This window comes from Castor canadensis, chromosome 6 (assembly GCF_047511655.1).
Source record: "Castor canadensis chromosome 6, mCasCan1.hap1v2, whole genome shotgun sequence".
Taxonomy (NCBI): domain Eukaryota; kingdom Metazoa; phylum Chordata; class Mammalia; order Rodentia; family Castoridae; genus Castor; species Castor canadensis.
This window is the reverse complement of record NC_133391.1, coordinates 59770977-59792421: the sequence shown is the minus strand read 5'-3', so window position 1 is coordinate 59792421 and position 21445 is coordinate 59770977. Positions and strand designations below refer to the sequence as shown.

The following is a 21445-nucleotide window of genomic DNA, read 5'->3' as shown; positions in this document are numbered from 1 at the left end:
TCTTAAACAATGCCTCTTCTTCCTATGACTTCAATGATCTCTGTAGAGGCTTTTCTCCTTCACACAACTTGCAGCAAATTAGGCAGAGCCTGAGAAATTTGTCTGTCTCCCTGCCAGATTATTTGACCCAAATTTGGTGAGCCAGAGCTAGAGAGAGAGGGAGTCCCAACTTTGGAATGGCCTTTGAAGTGTGTGGTAGGGAATGAGGGCTCTGGAAGCTATGAGGGCATTGCCTCAACCACATGGATGTCCTCTAGGATTCTCCAGAGATGAAAAGGGAACAACTGGATTCTGAATTTACTACCTTCTTTAGCCTGTTTTTGGTTTTAACCCTGACTTTGATATGTTGCATAAAAGTGTACACCATTTTCAAAAGAAAAAATAAATGTGATGAATGTTACAAAATAAAGTTCAAGTGGATTGTCCCTAAAGATTTACCATTGTGCTCTTATGACCCCAGAAGACCATGATACTAGAGTTGACTTATCATGAATCATGGTGTATGCTTACTGAGTGTAATACACTTGCACTCCTCAAGAGATGAAACAAATTTCATTTGTGATACCTGAAATTTCTAATTGTACAGAAAAGTCCTATAGATCATCACTTCAGTTAGTTAACTGTGGATGTAATAGGCTGCTGAGAAGAGCAATTAGCCACTTCACTGCCATACTGAGAAAGAACAGACAAAGTAAAAACAATGTAGAGTGCTGTCACTGTAATTATTCAAGGTTGTTATAGAAAATGTTTGTCTATATTGGGCATTTTGGATGACCCTAAATCAACACAGGCAAGTTAAGATTGCTGTTTTGGTACTTTAACAAACTACCACTTTTGGTTTATTCAACCAAAATTTTAAAACTCTGAGGCAATCTTAGTAATGTTAGGCAAACCTAAAAATGGTAAGCAACATTCTAGGACATTAAAAACATTGAAAAATATTGTAGTGTTCATTAGGGCTGCTTTCGGACAGTATGAATTTAGGGAACTTCACTTTCCAGTTTATTATATGGAGAAAAAATGAAAAATAATATACACAACAAATATTTACAAGTTACCTATAATTAAATTAATTTTAGAAAACATGTTGGCAAACAGACCAGTATTTTGCTGCTAATCCAGTTCAAACTTCTGCTTTTCATTGGCCATAGAAACAATTCATCAAGGAAGAAATCCCAGATGGGGATTAACTCTGACAGACAGTAATACACTCAAGTTAAAATTTACTGTTTCTATGGCTAGAAAAGTTGCTTTTAGAATTATTTTCTAAACTGCTAGGGACTCACAACTGAAAGGAAATGGCACATTATGGCAGAGTTCATTAAAGGAACGAAAGACAACACAACTGATTATTTTTGGCATATGATACCCTATAGATGATCTCCAAACAAAAGAACTATGTATACTGTGAAGGAAGGCTATTAAAACACAGGCAGTTAATACAGGTCACAGAGTCTTGTCTTATAATCATGTCACCAGGACAATCAATCAAATTTCTGTATCACCTTTCAGCAGTTTCCCAGGGTGCTTCTGAGAGCCAGTGTGCTGAAGACCCACTTCTCCAATGAAGGACCAAGAAAGACAAGAATAGTGATGAGCTGAAAGGCTTTTGCTGAAAGGTGTGTGGCGTGTTCCTTACAGTGACAAGGTTTGTGCAGCTTTAATTATTTCTATTTCTTAGTGAACCATGGAATGCAAATAAAATAGTGCTTTTTAAGAGGTGGAATTAAAAGACAGTATGAATGAAATAGGCTTGTCAGTGTTGCCCATTTGTTCTGTTGAAATTGTCAACATTTCAATTTGTCAATTTATTCAATTGATAAAGTGAGAGCACACAGGGAGGTATGAGGATAGGTAAGACACCCAAAAAACTAGATAGCACTTGTTGCCCTCAACACAGAGAAACTAAAGCAGATACTTTAAAGCAACTGAGGCCAATAGGAAAAGGGTACCAGAAACTAGAGAAAAGGTTAGTTCAAGAAGAATTAACTTAGAAGGTAACAGACATGGAAATCAATGCGAGTCAACTCCCTGTATAGCTATCCTTATCTAAACTAGCCAAAACCCTAGTTCCTTCCTATTATTGCTTAAACTCTCTCTTCAACAAAATTAGAGATAGTTTCTGCCGGGTAGCGATGGGGTAGGGGGAAGGGGGGAGAAATGACCCAAACATTGTATGCACGTATGAATAAAATAAAAATTAAAAAAAATTGATGGTTTTCAACACTGATGTTGAGTGAGGAAGGCTGTTAGAAGTTAATAAGACATGGTACTTCCTCAAGGAGCTCACAATACAGGAAAGTGATGGAACCTAACAGGTGCATCAGTATATAGGAGTACATCTATGAGAAGGAGTGACCAAGGCTGGAACAAGAAGATACTTCTTCATTCATTCAACACTACTTATAGCTTGAAGGTATTGTAACAAACAAGGAAAAAAAATCGTTGTTCTAGAGAAGTTCATATCATTTTGAAACGGGTAGCTATCACCAGCAGATAAGAAAGACAAAAGCATTTTCCAAGTAGAAGTGCAGATTTCTAGGGAGATAATGTTTTGATTTTCAGTACAGAGAAAGATGTTGGCTTTTGAGTGGAGGATTAAATGCTTTGAGGAAATTAACACATGATCTGCATTGAGTTAGAGGATGTAGTACAGAATGTTCAGTGTGGACCCTGGATCTGAGAAGACTTGGTATAGAGGTATGGATGGTGAGTGTACGGTTCTGTGTCCAGATGAGCTTACAGAGAAATCACATCAAGAAAATGAGAAGAATGGATCAGACTTTGGGAGTCAGACATTACAGACAGGTATTAATATGCCTGTAATTATGAATTTCGTGGCATGAGTTGTACTGATAACCCATATATGAGCTATCTAGATCTTTAGCACAATAATCTCCTTCCATTTTGGGTTCTCAATGTTGCAGCAAGGCTAGAAAATAGTATAAGAAGAAAAGGCACAGTAAAAAAGGCTGATCAAAAACCAGGGCCCTAATATGGATAGATTTTTGGCTCTGTAATCAGGAATTTGGCTAAATAGTGTGAACAATGGAAATCATTGCTGGCATGGGAGTACCATGACTAGATTATATTACATGAATTATATTGCGTTATATGAAGATCACTTGGGTGCTGCACAGAGACAGATCAAGCTCTCTTAGGAGCCCATGGAACTATCATAGTAAGGGACATACAGAATTCACAATAAGATAGAAAGTATGAGAACAGAAGTTAAGATACTGGTTTTAAGATGTGTCAGTGTTGTGGAATTTATATGACTTGGACAATAACTTCTTTTCTAAAAAAGAAATGACCAATGAATACCAATGCTGCACCAATGAAGGAAATCCTGAAAGCAGGCTATGTTTGAAGGAAAAAGAAATAGTGGTCACAATAATGGGAGGCTTGTGGTGCTGCTTCAATTAGGATTGAGTCTAGAAAGAAAGTACAGTATCTCTAGCAGGAAAATAGTTAATGTAAGGAATCTTAGATTTACATAACAGCAATCTAGAGAGAATAAAAGTCAAAGTAACCATTTCTGGGATTCAGAGAACCAGGAAGAACAGTATTATCCTGAGAGACTTCAGATGCACATCGTCACATCTGCTGAAGCTGTTGATTCACCTGTGCCACTTCCAGTCTTCCTCACTCATCACATACAGCATATCACAAGACATGAGTTAAACAAGCATAGATTATGGTCACTCCACCAACACTTGTCTGTTCATAAACTTTTGTGTTTAAAAATCACTTGCATCCATAGGCTTTGAGAAAGGTTCCCCAAGCTTTACAGAACAGGCTAAGAATATTGTACACAAAGGTTCTTTACGATCTTCATTAAATCCTAAAAACATAGCACATAGCAAATACGCAGAACAGATTACAAATGAGAAGCTGGATATCATTAAAATGGAGCTAGGTGTTAAAACACTAGAAGACCTGACTTCATGGCAGCCAGATAGAAGAGCTGCTTCTTCAAAGTGAAAATGAACTAGGTCTGGCAAAAAACCAAAACTAAAAACCAAAATCAAAAATGATGCAATGGACACCATGGGGAACCATTGTTGGAAGAGCTTCCTGCCAATCTGAGGAAATGTCCAATGCAACCATCATTAAATGTCTTTGTTGGGCTGACAGGAAACTTATATAGCTGTTGTGTTACATCAAAATCATGTCCACATTATAAACACCTTATAATCAAGAGCACTGATGTAGTACATATTTAGAAGACTTGTTAAAATTAGTGATTATGGCAATAGGTCTTGTGAATCAGTTTTTGATTTGCACAGTATTTATTGAGATTATTTTAAAAGTGGTATTTCTTTAAACAGAAAGTTTGTTAATTAGAAAAATTCCAACAGACCTTGAATGCAGAGGCCATAATTGAAAGTATTTGATGTCCCCACTGCAGAGGAGCTAATATAGTAACCTAAAATGCAGAGGTCACTATGGGAAGGTGATGTGAAAGTAGTGAAGAGGTCTGGTAGAGATGAGTCAGTTCAGGTTGTAATACACAGGTACATGGAAGCAATGCTAGGAATCTCTCTGTATAGCTATCCTTAACTAGCAAAAATGCTTTGTCTTTCTTATTATACTTATGTCTTTTCTTCAACAAAATCAGTGATAAGGGCAGAACAGGACCATCCTGGAACTGAGGGGGGAGGGGGGAAGGGTGGGGGAGGAGGGCAGGGTGAAGAAATGATCCAAACAATGTATGCACATGTGAATAAATGAACAAAAAAAAAACAGAAAGAAAGGTGAAATACATTACTTAATTTCTTTTTATTGTCCTGGATTAAAAAAAGGACAGAGGAACTTCATTATTATTATTATTATTATTATACCAATAAATTTATTGGTCACTGGGAGTTAAGATGGTTATTCTATTGTGAGGAAAATGGCAAAAATGGTTTGTGATGAAATTTTAAATTGTGGCTAACCTCCTTGTCTATGATCTTAGGTATAAAGTAAAATTTAAATATTTAATTGTATGCTATCAAATCCATCATAAATTTCATTTTGTTTTAGACTGAAAAATTAAAAATGGCTTGCAGCTTGAACAATGGAAAGTTGGTGTTCTTTGACCAACATTTCATTCCCCTCTTCTCACCTCTGGAAACCACCACCATTCTATTCTTTGCTTCCACAAGTTTGACTATTTTAGATTCCACATATAGCTGAGATCATGCAGTATTTGTCTTTCTATGTCTGGCTTATTTCAAACACCAGCATTTCATTCTTTTTAAAGGCAAATTGATGTTCTATGACATGTAATGCAATTTCATTGATTAGTTCATCCATTAGTAGACATTGAGGTATTCCTATATCTCGACTCTTTTCAGTAATACTGCAGTGAAGTCAAAGGGGGAGATTATCTCTTCGAGATCCAGATTTTATTTCCTTTGTATATATACCTAGAAGAGGGTTATGGATCATATGACATTTCTTTTTTTACTCTTTGGGGAGGAATCTTCATGTTGCTTTCCATAAAAGCCAAACCAATTCACATTCCCATCAGCAATGTTTAGCCTTTACTTTTTCTCCACATCCTCATCAGCACTGGTTATCTTTTGTCTTTTTTTATACTAATCACTGTACTGTTATGCAAGATTCATGAATTCTAATGTACAATTAATATTGCACTGGATACTTGAAATTTGCTAAGAAGACAAATCTTAAGTGTTTTCACCACACACATAAAAACAAAGGCAAGAAAAGTAGAAGTATCTGAGGTGATGAATATGTTAACTAGCTTCATTATGGTAATCATTTCACAATGCATACATCATATATCAAAACATCAGGTTGGACACTTTCAATATTTACAGTTGCTGTTTGTAAAAAAAAAAAAAATCTGGCATTTGGATATCACACATGAAATTCCCCAAACCTTCTATCTTCTTGATATACCTGATGGGGACATGCAAAGTACAATTCCAGTCTCTGTGCTAAGTGTAACAAAATGCAATGCAAATTTTTGATATGATTTCATAAGGGTAATATCCATTTTCCAAAATTAGATAACTGACATGTTAAATGTCCCTCAAAATGACGTGCAAATTTAATGAAGAGCAGAATTCAACATGGGGAAGGAAGCAGAGAAATACAAGTGAATAATGAACACTTCCTAAGATAATTGTTATTAAGTTATGCCTCTGCATATTAATTTTGTCCTTTTACAAATTGTAATAGCTGTCATTTGGAAACTCTATCTGAGCAGTTTAACAAATTTATATGTGTTTTAAAAATTGTCCTACTAATCATCATTTGAAATACTTTTTAATATCCATTTTACAGGTGGAAAAACTCAGGCACGTAGAATTTAAATACCTTGCTCCTGGTCATAGGAAATATCTACACTGAGACACGCGGTGAACAGATAATCCATAGTTGTCCGTGAGAGTCACCTAGCTCTTGCGCTGTTTCTTTCATGCCCTGGGTAAGTTTCCTGGTGAATTTGTGGGCTGGGCAACAATGGGAAAAATCAAGGTTGGAGAAAAGAAGTTTCCATGTGGAAATACAGATTCAGGAGCAGAGAGTTAAGTGGTGATATTGTTCTCCTCTGTGGCAACAACTACTGCACCTTAGTATTAGCCTAACCAGTACCTGAGAGGAGCAAGCTGTGGGGCTGGGTGTACCTCATGTGTCATGTAGGGTGGGTTGAGAGGTTGAGAGAGACACTTGGTGTAAGGGGCATTGGAAATGTTTATTTTGAGAGTAAGATCATAGGACATGGTCTTGAAACTTGCTTTTTGATTAATGGAGCAAATAAGACCAGTTTTCTCTAGTTGCAAGTAGAAGAAAAGTTACTTTTTATAAAATACTGAACAGAGCATGTCTTAAATCGTTAATCTCATGACATTCTAGGAAATCTTTGTAAATGCCATCTCTTAGCTTGTTCTTTAAATGTAAAGGTTAGAAGCGTTTCATGAAGCACAGTCACATGTTTTAAATAATTCTTTCTTTTATTTAAGCTGCTACAAATTTATATATAAAATTCATTGTTTTTTATTAGGGAGTAATACTAACTGAAGAAAATCTTGTTTGGATATGAAGTTTCCTCTAAAAGGCTCAATATATTGAGGGAGTGATCCCCAGGGAATCGAGTCACTGAGAAGTGACTGGATCCTGAGTGTTCTGACCTAAACAATGGATTAATCCCTGGATGGATTCATTGTATGATGGCATTATTGGTAGGTAGTGGAGACGGTTAGAAGAAGCAAGTCATTGAGCACATGTTCTTGGGGGGACCATATCTCTCCTGGGCCCCTTCTACTCCCTTTCTTTCTGCCTCCTTGATGCTTTGAGATGAGCATTTTCCTCCACCACATGCTGCCGCCACCATCATGCTCCCTCACCTCAGCCCCAAAGCTGTGGATCCAGCAGAGCTCACAGCTCTGAAACTGTGAGCCAAAATAAGTCTTTCTTCCTTTAAATTGTTTCTCTCCGGAATTTGTCACAGTGACAAAATGGCTGAAGCAATGACAGATTTAAAAAGAGATCCAACATTGGAGAGCAGGCAAGAATGCAGACACAGTGTGGCACGTTTTGAGGCAGAATGTTGCTTCATACTTAGGCAGTTTGTTACGGGCACAGCATGGGTAACCTAGTCTTGTGCTACTCGACACTCCATTTAAATAGACATGATTGGCTGTTTGGGTTTAAAATAACTAAAATTAAATACAATTTAAATTGTAGGGTGTTTTTTGTTTTACTAGGGATCAAACAACAAAAAATAGAATTAAAAAGCTATAACAGGTATGCACTCTACGGTGTCAAAGACCATTACTTAATCAGCCGTGCCTTTCATATTAGAATATCAAATGTCTTTGAGATAAAATTCTTTTATATTAATTTATTTTAATTATTTCTTCAACAAATGTGTCTGTCTGTATTGCTTTTTCTCTTCTTGTTTTGCCTAATCAAAACACTGAACAGTGTCAGAACTAAGAACCTCTGTTTACCCATCTAATACATCTTATCCATCCATTTGTCTATTATCTATGCTGCTAGAATTTTTTTAGTTTGTTAAATGTATGAAAAACAAAGACAGCATGGTAATGGCTGTATTCTATACACTATTTAAATATTTTGAGTTGAAAAGTATCCGCAGCTACATTATAGAAGAATTCAAATAAGCTATGAAGTTAACTATACAAAAATATTCCTTCTGCATTATCAAAAGGTCTCTATTATATATATATAAATTCATCTTGACATATACACATAAACATAAGTGTACATTTGTGTGTATGAAAGAGGAAGAGAATGTAAAATTATTTAATTTTTAAAGAAAAAGTAACATTAACTGAGAGATGCCTAGATCCTGGATCCTTTCAACTGATGCAAGAATTAAAAATTATTGACTGCAATATAAACCCATAACTTAAGTTCCCCAAGGCAAGATAATTTTTTTAAATTTTATTATTCATATGTGCATACAAGGCTTGGGTCATTTCTCCCCCCTGCCCCCACCCCCTCCCTTACCACCTACTCCGCCCCTTCCCTCTGCCCCCTACCCCCTCAATACCCAGCAGAAACTATTTTGCCCTTATTTCTAATTTTGTTGTAGAGGGAGTATAACCCATAATAGGAAGGAACAAGGGTTTTTACTGGTTGAGATAAGGATAGCTAGACAGGGAGTTGACTCACATTAATTTCCTGTGCGTGTGTGTTACCTTCTAGGTTAATTCTTTTTGATCTCACCTTTTCTCTAGTTCCTGGTCCCCTTTTCCTATTGGCCTTAGTTGCTTTTAAGGTATCTGCTTTAGTTTCTCTGCATTAAGGGCAACAAATGCTAGCTAATTTTTTAAATGTCTTACCTATCCTCACCCCTCCCTTGTGTGCTCTCGCTTTATCATGTGCTCAAAGTCCAATCCCATTGTTGTGTTTACCCTTGATCTAATGTCCACATATGAGGGAGAACATACGATTTTTGGTCTTTTGGGCCAGGCTAACCTCACTCAGAATGATGTTCTCCAATTCCATCCATTTACCAGCGAATGATAACATTTCGTTCTTCTTCATGGCTGCATAAAATTCCATTGTGTATAGATACCACATTTTCTTAATCCATTTGTCAGTGCTGGGGCATCTTGGCTGTTTCCATAACTTGGCTATTTGAATAGTGCCGCAATAAGCATGGATGTGCAGGAAGGCAAGATAATTTGTCTTAATACTTTTATACCTGGGTATTGTGCCATTCTGTCTATTAATCTTATCAATACCTGTTAAAATAAGATCCTATGTTAGTTCTGTTCATGTTCGCTCATTGATTCCCATTCTCCTTTTAAAATAATCTATAATTGTATTCAATTTAATCTCACATAGTCGCTCAAACAACTGAATGTCTGCATAAATTAAAATAGATTTTATTAAAATAGAGAATGTAAAATTTATTAGTTATACAAATAAAAGATTCATCAGTTTGTAGGATGAATTACAGAATAAATTTGTCTAATAGTTTTAGTCAATTTGCTAATATTTAGTCAATTCACTAATAATTTAAGTATTGGTACAAGTATCTACTTCAATTTCTCAATATTTTATAATCATTATTTCTGTAACAATTGTATATTTGTTTGATTTTCTATTTTTCCCTCCTTTTAATACCTTTGAAATGATGCAAGCATTTTGGTACCAGTTAAAATAATTATATATTTCCCCAAAGCAAACAAAGTTGACTTTTGAAATATTGAAATTGCCAGATACTACAGAAATTAAATTTTGACTTTATAAAATATCATAATTCCTTTAACAAAGAGGCAAATCTTGCAAACTTTATGTACCTCACATTATAATTGCTACTTAATTTCTCATTATGAAAATGAGAAATTTATTATTTGAGGTTGAGAATCTTCCTGAATTGTTTCTTACCCAAAGATCATGTGTAAGAAATAGAACACAAAGACTGTTCCATTTTCAGGCCACACAAATGCAGTATAACACATAATAATTTTCAGGTGATTAATCTTAGTGAGTATTAACACTAGCATTGCTAAGCATGTACTTTCATCTTTGACTCACTAGAAAAGGTAGTTGCTGGCATTCTTGTTTAGACTTCTTTTCATTTTGTCTGTTAGATTCATGGATTGAAGAAGGCCCACAGAAGCTATGCTTTTATGGGGTCATTGCAGTCATCTAACCATAGAAACCGAAATTGTTCTTCTGACTCAAGCAAGTCCAGTTAGTGAGAAAGAGGAGAGACAGGGAGGATGAGAGGGAGAGACAGTGTTAATATTTTTGTATAACTATAACTGTGATAATCTCAGGAGTTTTAACCAGAGTTGTGTACAGCGTGGATGTTGTGCAGGAGAAGCCAGACTACACGAAGAAACAGAATAAAAAGCGATGTGCAGAGTCAAGAGTCTGCTTCTGTCTCTCCAGCAGTATGCACATCCATCTTTGTGCATTTCTGTGGCTTAGCCACTTCCCCTTCCACTCCTCAGAGTGTTTAGGTTCAGAGAGGCAGCTCTCTGTCCTTTAGACTTCTCCTTTTTGCATCGTCTTCCTCAACATAAAACCAGAAACTTCCAGCTAATACTTCTGGGAGGAACAAGATCAGAAGAGGAATACCTAGTTGTTTTTAAGAGGCTTTATCTGTTTACCAGTTACAGAATTTTGGTTGCAAAATCAAATGAAATGTATTTTGAGTCAATAGAGAAAGGCTTTATGTGTTTGTCTTTTCATGACATTTGAACATGTTGGAGTTCTGTTGAATAATATTGTCATGAAAAACACTTGGAATGGGCCACAAAGACACCATTGAGATCTTTGCTCTTTAAGAATGCAGTGAAACCCATGGCAGTATCTTCTGTTGCTAGAACCTCATCAGCCACTGTGGTGAGGTGACTTGTTGCTTACTTCCTATAAATGTGGAGGTAGCATTTTAGAGATTTTACCACAACAGGAAACTAATTCATTCATTAATGTTTATTGTCTATAGACAGGCATGTGAAATATTCCCTGACCAAAATTATTAAGAAATTAAGACATTAATAAGAAAGGACCAGGCGTGGTGGCTCATGTGCAGATTCCTAACTATTTAGGAGATAGATGGAGCTTGAGAGGATCACAGTTCCAGGCCAGCCTGGGGCAAAACCAAAAACCAAAAAACAAACCAAAAAACAAACAAAAAAAACCCATTCCCTCGACCTCATCTCAACCAACTGCTGGGGGCAGTGGTACATGCCCGTCTTCCTAGCTACTCAGGGAGAAACAAATAAGGTTGTGGCTCTGGTTGACCTGCACATAAAGTGAGACCTTATCTCAAAAATAACCAGTGCAAAAGAGGGCTGGCAGAATGGCTCAAGTGGTAGAACACCTGCCTGACATGTATGAGGCTCTGAGTTCAACCATCAGTGCCTCCAAAAAGAAAAAAAAAATGTGGATGGGGTCATATATGTTTGTGAGTAAATTTCTAGGTTTTTTGTTGGTGGTGGTGGTACTGGATTTTGAACTCAGGATCTCACACTTGCTAGGTATGTGCTTTCACACCCAGCTTATTGTTTGAGATGGGGTATCACTCCCTTTTACCCTGGCTGGCCTCAACTACAGTCTTCCCAATCTTTGCTGGCCAAGTAGCTGGGATCACAGGCATGGCCTCTTTGTGAATAAACTTCTGATAATACCCACAAAATGTGTTGCTTTACTTTGCATTTTAGCTGTATAAATTTCACATTATCTATATTGAATAACAAGATACTTTCCGTTACCTAACCTTAAAAATGCCAATTTCATTAAAATTCACTTAGATCTACTTAGGAGAGACTAGAAAGCAGATTTTGGGAATGAGAAAAAGTTGTCCTGTCTTTCAGGGATTGTATAATGTGAATTTAATGTTTAGCTCAATTATAGTTTTTAGTTATGCTTCCCTGCTCTAGCCCTTTCACCCTAAATATACCACAACTTATGCATATACATGAGCAATCTGTTTTCATTTGTGTTTACAAATGAATCTGTGCTTTTCAGCCAAATGATGGGCAGAAAATTCAGTTCAATTCTACTTGTTGAGCACATGCTATGTATTTGACACTGGGTGTATGGAATCAAAGAAGCCCCACAACTGCAAGGGAGGGGTAGACATGTAGACTGGTAATTACAACAGCTGTAAGAGCATCACTGAAGCACAGAGAATCCTAAGAGTACAAAGGAGAGAAATTTAACCTAGGCTGAGGGTTTGTGTATGACTTTCTGGATTAGGAAGAATTATGGGAGAATAGAAAGGGCCATTTTATAAATTCCAAACCACACGTGAAAGGAAAATTTACAAAAGAGTGTATTTCTGGAACTGCGAGCAGTTTATGTGTTTAGATGACAGGGTGTCTCTATCTCAAGGTAAGAATAAGAAGACAACTTGCAGAGCCATGGGAAGTCCAGACTTGTGTATGTTGAAGCATCATGTATCCCTGGAATGAAAGTACCTTGATCATGGGCTATGATCCTTTTAGTGTGTTGTTAATTTGGTTTACAAGTATCTTATTGAGGACTTTTACATGTATGTTTATCAAGGATATTGGTGTATAGTTTTTGTTGTTGTTTTTGTGTCCTTATCTGGTTTTGGTATTAGAATAATACTGACTTCACAGAATGAATCTGACAGCCTTCCTTTCCTTTCTGCTTATGGAGTCATTTGAAGAACACTCTTCAAATGGCTCTTCCTTAAAAGTCTGGTGATAAAGTGTTTTCATCATTCCTTGACTTAGTTTAGCAGCAAGACTTTATTAAAGTTTTAATCTCATTGCTGGTTATTGATATATTTAAAATTTTTATAACCTCTCGAATCAATTTTGATAGGTCATATTTGCTAGAAATTTGTGCATTTCTTACAGATTTTTCAACTTACTGGCATACAATTTTCCAGGTATTCCTTAATTATCCTAGGGATTTCAGTAGTATCTGTTCTGATATCTCCTTTTACATCTCTAACTTTATTAATTTGGGTCTTCTCTTTCTTTGGTTAGTTTGGTCAGGGGTTGGCCAACTTTGTTTTAGCTCGTTGTTTTCATTGATCTTTTTTTTTTTCTGAGATGTGGAGGGCATCATGAAGTTATTTATTTGAGATCTCTCCATTTTTTATTGTAAGCACTCAGAGCTATAAATGTCCTTCTTAGAGCTGCTTTCATTGTGCACCAGTTTCTGGTACGTTGTGTTTCTATTTTCATTTTATTCTAGAAAATTTTAATTTTCTCCCTGATGTCTTTAAAGACCCACTGTTCATTCAAAAGTAAATTGTTCAGTCGCCATCGTTTAGATGTTTTCTGTAGTTTCTCTTGTTCTGATTTCTAGTTTCATTCCAATTTGGTCTGATAAGATCTAAGAATTTTTTTCAGTTTTTTGTAATTGTTAGGATTTGCTTTATGGTCTAAAATCTGACCTATCCTGGAAAGTGTAGTGATTACAACATGCATTCTGCTGCTGCTGGAAAGAATATTCTGTGAATGTCTAATGTCACTTGGTTTTTGTTTTTTGTGTTTTTTTGTCTGGATGATTTATCTGTTGGTGAAAATGGGGTATTTAATTTATCCACTGTTATTTTAGTGGGTCGATTTCTCCTTTTATGTCTAGCAGTATATAGTTTATGAAATTAGGCGCTTTGATGTTCTTAAAATTGTCATGTCTTTTTTATGAGGAATAGGGATTTAAACTCAGGAATTCACACTTGCAAGGTGCTCCACTGCTTGAGCCATGCCTCCAACCCTGTTAAATCTTCTCGATGGATTATTTCCTTTATCAACGTGTAATTACCTTCTTTATCTCTTTTGACCAATTTTTGCTTGAAATATTTTTTTCCAGATAGGAATATAGCTACTCATACTTGCTTTATAATTCTATTGCTTAAAACATGATTTTCCATCCTTTTACTTTCAGTCAGTGCATGTTGTTGCCAGTGAGGTGAGTTTTTAATCCAGTTACTAAGGCTGCCTCTTCTAATTGGAGAATGGAGACCCTTTACATTCAGGGTTTTTAAGGAAATGCAGGTAGTAGCTCTGTCATTTTGTTGCCTTCCTTTTGGTTGTTTTGAATAATGTATGTTCATTTCTTTCTCCCTATTTATATTAGAATCTTTATGGTTTACTGAATTAATCATGTTTGATTCCTTCCTAAGTCTCACTCTTTTATCTACTTATGTAGTGAGAGTTATTTTTCCCTTGCTCTTGTGATTATGTATATCTGGCTTCTTCTGTGTGTAGGATTCCTCTAAGTATCCCTTGTAATGCTGATTTAGTGGGCATGGATTTCTTTACTTTTAGCTTTCACAGTAGGACAAATTTACTGGTTAGTAATGTAGGCTGACAGTTATTTTCTTTCAGTACTTGAAGAATACCATTCTGTGCCCCTCCTGGAGTCAGAGTTTCTGCTGAGAAATCTGATATTATTTGGATGAGTTCGCATTTGTGACTTGATGTTTCCTGAAGCTTTCTATATTCTTTCTTTTTTTTTTTTTATTATTCATATGTGCATACAAGGCTTGGGTCATTTCTCCCCCCTGCCCCCACCCCCTCCCTTACCACCCACTCCACCCCCTCCCTCTCCTCCCTACCCCCTCAATACCAGCAGAAACTATTTTGCCCTTATTTCTAATTTTGTTGTAGAGAGAGTATAAGCCATAATAGGAAGGAACAAGGGTTTTTGCTGTTTGAGATAAGGATAGCTAGACAGGGAGTTGACTCACATTAATTTCCTGTGCGTGTGTGTTACCTTCTAGGTTAATTCTTTTTGATCTCACCTTTTCTCTAGTTCCTGGTCCCCTTTTCCTATTGGCCTCAGTTGCTTTTAAGGTATCTGTTTCTTTATTCTGTATTTTGGCGGTTTAGCTATAATATGATGTGTAGAAGTTTTTTACGGTCATATCTATTTGGGATTATAAATGTCCCTGACTTGGATATGCATATTTTTTGCATAATTTGGGAAGTTTTCTGCTGTCGTTTCACTGAGTAGGTTTTCTATGCCTTCCAATGCCTGTGCCTTTTCTCCTTCCTCCATATTGATAATTCATATTTTGGTCTTTTAATTGTGTCCCATAGGACTTATATGTTCTGTTCATAATTTCTTATTTTTTATTACTGTCTGAATGTGATCATTTCACCAATCTTGCATACAAACCTGATATTACTATTATTAGTATCAGTATTTGACTTGTTGGGCTCTTCATTTCCAAGGTTTCTGTTTGGTTCCTTTACAGAATCTCTATCTCATTGTTGAAATGCTGTTAATATTCTATCTTATTTTCTTTAATTCATACAGCTGTTTATTTGTATCCTCTTTGAAGTCATTAGTCTTTTTAAAAATAAGTTTCTTGAATTCCTTGGCATTTCTTCCACTTTGATATCTTTGGATTCAGTTGCTAGAGAGTTATGCACATTTGGAGGAGTTGCTTTGTTTTTCATATTTTTTGTGTTTTATGTTGAGGTTTATGCATCATTAGAATAGATATCTCTTCAGCTTTTTAATCTTTTAATAATTAGCATATGTTAGTTGTACAAATAGGTTTTATTGTAATATTTCCATACATGTTTATAATGTATTTTGATCATACTCACTCCCTCTATTACTCTTTCTTATCCCCTTTAATTTCATCATAGGCTTTGTCTGGACCTCTTGAGATGATCATGTGACTTTTGTCATTTATTCTATTTATGTGCATTATTATTATGTTTATTGATTTGCCTTGCATTTACCTTATAGGCCTAGAATGAAACTAACTTTAATCATGGTATATGATCTTTGAAATCTGTTGTTGATTTCAGTTTTTGAGAATTTTTATATCTATGTTCATCAAAGAAATTGGTCTTTACTTTTTTATTGTGGTACTGAAGTTTGAACTCAGGGCCTCGTGCTTGCTAAGCAAGTGCTCTACCATTTGAGGCACACTCCCAGCTAGGTTTCTTTTTTGTTGTGTCCTTATCCAGTTTGGGTATCAGGATAATACTGGTTTCATAGAATGAGTTTGGTAGCATTTTTGGTAATTGTTAATCTACCAAAGTTTTAACTGCATAACACTTCAAAAACTTTTCTTTCTCAGTTGTATTATATTATTTTGTTTTCAGCTTTATCATTTTCTTCCTTTTTTCCTTTTTCCTTTGCTCATTTTTAAATTATTGTGTCAAATGTTCAAATTACTGCTTAAGTATTTCTATTTTGACATATAAATGAAATGCTATATATTTCCCTGGAAGTGTAGCAGTAGCTATGTTGTACAAATTTTGACATGTCTTATTTTCAACATCATTCAGTTAAAATATTTTGTAATTTCCATTGCAATTTCTTATTTCAGTAATGACTTCAGGAGTACATTACTTAATAGTTAATTTAGATGACTCATGGAGACATTTTACTCCTGTTGCTTTTGACCTTTAGCTTAATTCCACCATAGTAAGAGAACATGTTATATAAATTTTCTTATGTGTGATATTTGTTGAGACTTGTTTTATGGCTTATAATTCTTGACATAATGATTCTCTCAGACTTCCCTCATCATTTTTTTCCTCTTTCGTCTCTCTAGTCACTTTAAAGTAGGTCTATACTCCATTCCAATCGAGCAAGCTTCTAACATGGTACCATTTTTATGTACTTCATGATATATACTAAAATTTATAAATGTCTGCGAACGTATGTATACTTAGTCTGTGACTTCAGGGACCATGTCTGCTTTTTTTTTCTTTATCAGTACTGCTTCATGTGCCTGTCATGGGTCTTTGAATATAGATAGGTACTGAAGCAATATTAGATTAATTAATGAATCTATATACTAGTGGTGGTTTAATTTCTGGCTATAGGTGCAATGGAAAAAGGAAGTATGTAGCATGCATGGAGCTAACCAGAGATAGAAGTTCAAAGAACAGGCAGTCAGAACATGAAGATGTAGTATAGAGGCATGACAAGGAATGATTTGAGGAATAAAAGTAATATTAAGGCAGTACCATGCTAGATATATTAAAGGAGAAGAAAATGTCACAAGGCAGCAAGCAACAACCAACTTTCTTATGTTGCAAGAAGGTCAAGAAGGATAAGATCACAGTCTTGTGTGTTGGATTTAGGAAGGAAGATACTAATAAACAGGGTAAAAAATAGGTTACGTGATGCAGAAACTTGCCTTCAGCAAATTTAAATTAGATGTGCTAAAGTTTATTGAGTTACTTTCTAAATAAACTTGTATTATCAATAATAGAATCTTCTCATTTCATTCCATTTACCATATATGGTTGTTTTAAAATTTGACATCTAGAAAGATCTTAGTCTCATTTTCTTTCTGATAGAAATAAGAACTAAGACCTGAAGGTTTGGGATCAAAACAGAATCCACATGCTTTATTGTCATTCATTACTTTTTCCTCTTACAGCACTGGTTATGTGTAATTCACTCACTCTCAGAAGGAAAGTAAGATGAGAATGGCAAGGTTATCCTCACAAGAAGAGGAGTTTGCTGTAGGGCATCATTTACTCTGATGGATAGTGTGGTATTTGAATTTTCTTATATTACTTCTGCTCTTACAGGGGCCATCTTAATGATATATGAATTTTCAGAGTTCATGATTTACTGATAGAGTTTGGTTTATCAAAATGACAGTTATTGATAAAATATGGTGGACAATTAAGAAAAAAGCATACAAGTTGAATGAGGAGGTAAAATACTTAAGGTATGATCAAATCCCAGGTAATAAAGCAAAATATAAATCAATACAATTCCCAGGTGATACGCAAAGTTTCTGAGCTCCTGAGAATGAAGCAGAAGCTAATGGGGAGAGAGAGAAAATCATGTTCAGTGAGCACCTATTCTTTTAGGCACTTGAAAGCTATGAAGCAATGTAATCCTTACAACAAGTCTGAAAGCAGATATTAGTATTATTATTACCTTTATTTCCAAGATATTAAGAAGTCATAGTGACTTCCCTAAGACCTCACCTGAATAAATAACATTTCAATACCTTAAAATTGGTGTGTCTGTCTCTCAGGACTGCCTCTTATCTAGTACATCATATGACAAATGAGGAAACTGAAGCTCAGAAAGAATTTTACTACCCAAACATGTAGAGCTACAAGATGAACCTATGTCTGTGCCCAGGTTTGTCTCACTTAGTAGCCTTTTGCACAGACTCCTTTACCTTCATGGAGAAACTGCACGTGTACCCTCTCATTTTCAGGGGTTCATACTTCAAACTCGTATATTGAAAGCTTTAAGAAGTTTTATAAGGAAAATTATTCAATTTCACTTAATGCAACTGTCTTAGTGTGTCTCACATTTATTTGGCCATCTCCTGTCTATTTTTCTTGTAGAACCTATTCCTTTCACCTGATTTTGTACTTTAAGAAGCACACTGGGAACTCAAAACTCACACTAGAGGGTGTTGCAGTTGACCAAAAGGTTTTTAATGAACCAACAATGACACAGTTCACCTAGCTTTCCTGTGATGGCTTTACTGATGTTTTAATATGCATCTCTGATATTGTTCCAGGAGGAGGGTTGTTCTGAGGTATTCTCCACCTTGCTTTCTTAAAGTCATCTAGCCCTCATGGCAAACAGAATAATTACAATTCTATCATTTAAAAAGATTTTTAAGAAGACTAGAAGAGGGAGCCTATGAAACTAATTTTCCATCTGAAACTCATACATGTATGGCCTAAGGCAGAGCTATGACTAGCATTCCAACCTTGATCCTGGTTGAGTGCATAGTCTTTAACAATAAATCACACTTTGTTAAAAATTTCACACTGCGGATGAAATGGATTTAACTTAGAAAACAGATGAACAAGGAACCTCACTTAAGGAGGGAAGGTGTTATTCCCAGAACCCCTGCAAATAATTAGTTCTTTGAATTACCTAAAGAGAATTTAAATCCAATCAGATGACATGATGAAGGAAGTGTGTGGTGAGCTGTGGCTAACTCCTGCTTACATCCAATTGAACTTTGAGTGTGATCTGTATAAAGGATTTGCAGCTTAATGAAATGTTGTGACAAGGAGAGAGAAATATTCTTATATAATTTTGCACCTGATATCATTTACCCATTATCTTTTTTGTGACTTTTTCCCACTTCTTGTGTTTTCAATACTCTATTATTCCTTCCCTCACAAAAATAAACACAATGTGGATAATGTGTTTAATTTCAAGAGTGGGAGTAAGAGAAAGAATCAAAATTATGTTTTAAAAAGGGAAAACAATAAGAGTATGTTATATAGGTTAGCATAACCAATAAACATTTGAAGTTTATAGTGACTGGTTTAAGTAACACAGTAAAGTTTTAAGTATAATTGTAAAATCCCAATTGGGTACTAAGAATATGGACTTTGTCCAAGTATGGCAAAATTTGATAAAAATATTTTGCTTAAGTACAATTAACCATTTTTTCTCTTTGTGTACATGTTTTTGTTTTTCTATTTATAAGTGTTAAAAATCATTACATGGTCAGTTTTAAGGTGCCAAAACTTCAATAATAACATTTTATAAGGGGAAAGGAAAACTTTGTGTTATCATTCTTAAAGAAAATACTCCCAAAGGTAAAATGTACTGCATAGAAAAACAAGGAAGAAAATTGTTTTTATTATGGTTATTAAGATTTAGTGTAGACTTTCTATGGTTATCAAGGCAAAGATTTATTTTTCAAGGTAAGAATTCATAAAGTAGCAAACAAAGAAAATGATCAGAATTTTAAAAGGATTATTTTTCTGGAGAGTATTATGGAATGCTGGAAACTGCAATAGGAAGAATTTCTTGTGAACAAGGTTGATATGGGATTCGACAAAGTAAGATTATTTGGAGCAAGTTTTGAGATTTGGAGTTGAAGTTTTCGTAGCTGAACAGAGAGTGAGTAAAGAAGGGTGAAGTACTCCTCTTGTCTGTCCCTTGTCTCTCATCCATTTGGTGACAGCATGTAGCCCATCGATGATGAGTGCAGTGAAATGAGGACAGTGAGTGTGTATATATAAACACATGCTCCCCTGTGCACAGGTGTTACAGGTGACGTTCCCTCTATTGATAACTTTGATGCCATTATTAAGGGAATAATCAGGAATTCTCAAGGAATTATTATTTATGTTTAAATTCAAAGGTAGAACAAGGACATAAACTACTCAAATAGATAGAAGAGAACTTTTCATGTAGCTTTTAATATGAAGCAGTGTTTGCGGTGCTATTGCAGCCTTTTTCAACTTTTCAGGGTATTGTAATTCCTGTTTGTGCATAAATGAATTATAGCATTACTCTTTGGTAGTAAGGCAACTTGCCGAAAGATTTGAGCATGACTTAGCATCTGTGTGGCTCATTACACTCTAGAAATGGAAGCAAAACATTATTTTATGTATATTGCAGTATAATAAAAATAACAATATAATACAATATACATTTGGGGAAACTATTGATGCATTCATTGACACAAGTGTGTGGAATAAAATTTTTTTCAATATGTCAATCAATAGAATTATATTTGGAAGTAAGTTAGCCATAAACCACTAAAATTTTCTATCTTATTGTCTTACCTTTTTCATCTTCACTCAAATTTTATGCCCTCATGAGTGATTATAGTAATCATTAAGCCAGTATCTTTGTCTCTGCCCTCTCTTGAAAAAATGACATGCATTGAATTCTTCATTAATAAATAAATTATAAAATACAATCAAATTATAGCACTAGCTTTTGACCGTGTACCAAATTACAGCTTCTGATACTGTGCCAAGATCTAAAATTCATTTCACATACTCTCTTTGATAAACCTCATAAAAATCTCTGTCAGAAGGAAATGTACCATTTTTTTTATAAATAAGAAAACATAAACATAGAAAGTCTGATAATATTCCCCCAAATCTGAAAGAGTAATTATCAGAACTGGATTTCTAATTGAGCTCTGACAGACTGTCAGTGCTGTGACAGTTTTGCCTCACCAGTGGGACCAGTCAGATAATCCATGGCCATCATACTAAATATATAGCAAATCATTCTGTAAAGCTAATGCTTTTAATTGCACAGCTTTCTTGGTGACTTTAAAGTATAGGAAGTTTTCCAGATGAGATAAATGTTACTTATTCTGCTGTCCTTGACGTTATGCAATGAACTCTATATCGAAGCACAGCTGAAGACTAAGGAATGCTAACATCAACAAGGCAATCAACAAGGCAATGTGGAGATGTTGCTTCTGCCTCTGCATTATCACAGACCACGTATGTTTATCAGCTCCACTGTTTTAATCTTACATATTGGCAGTCTAGTTACACTGACTGCTTATTTTCTTATTTAAGAACTCTTCAATTACCTAGAACTTTTTAAAACTGAACTTCTCCTTGGTTGGATTCCAAGTTCTCTGCTAGGTATTAGATGGATGAAACTAGCATTGCCTATCATATTGGAGATTACTCTTTACAGGGAAGCACAGACATTAAATAAATGAAGTTTATATGTGTATCTAAGCATCTATCGACTTATGTATAAATATGCATACACAGTTGTGTACACA

General features: G+C 35.2%; 1 long non-coding RNA gene across 4 annotated transcripts in view; it reads left to right on the top strand.

Annotated features, from left to right (window-relative positions):
- LOC141424113 (uncharacterized) overlaps window positions 1-21445 on the top strand; it is a 365978-nt gene that overhangs the window by 322399 nt on the left and 22134 nt on the right. For 3 of the 4 annotated variants that reach the window (XR_012448978.1, XR_012448977.1, XR_012448979.1), the window contains exons 3-4: window positions 1513-1648; window positions 6298-6439. This is a non-coding gene — a long non-coding RNA (uncharacterized lncRNA). Of the gene's footprint in view, window positions 1-1512; window positions 1649-6297; window positions 6440-7015; window positions 7194-21445 lie in introns of all 4 variants that reach the window. The other variant, XR_012448980.1, reaches the window with a different exon arrangement.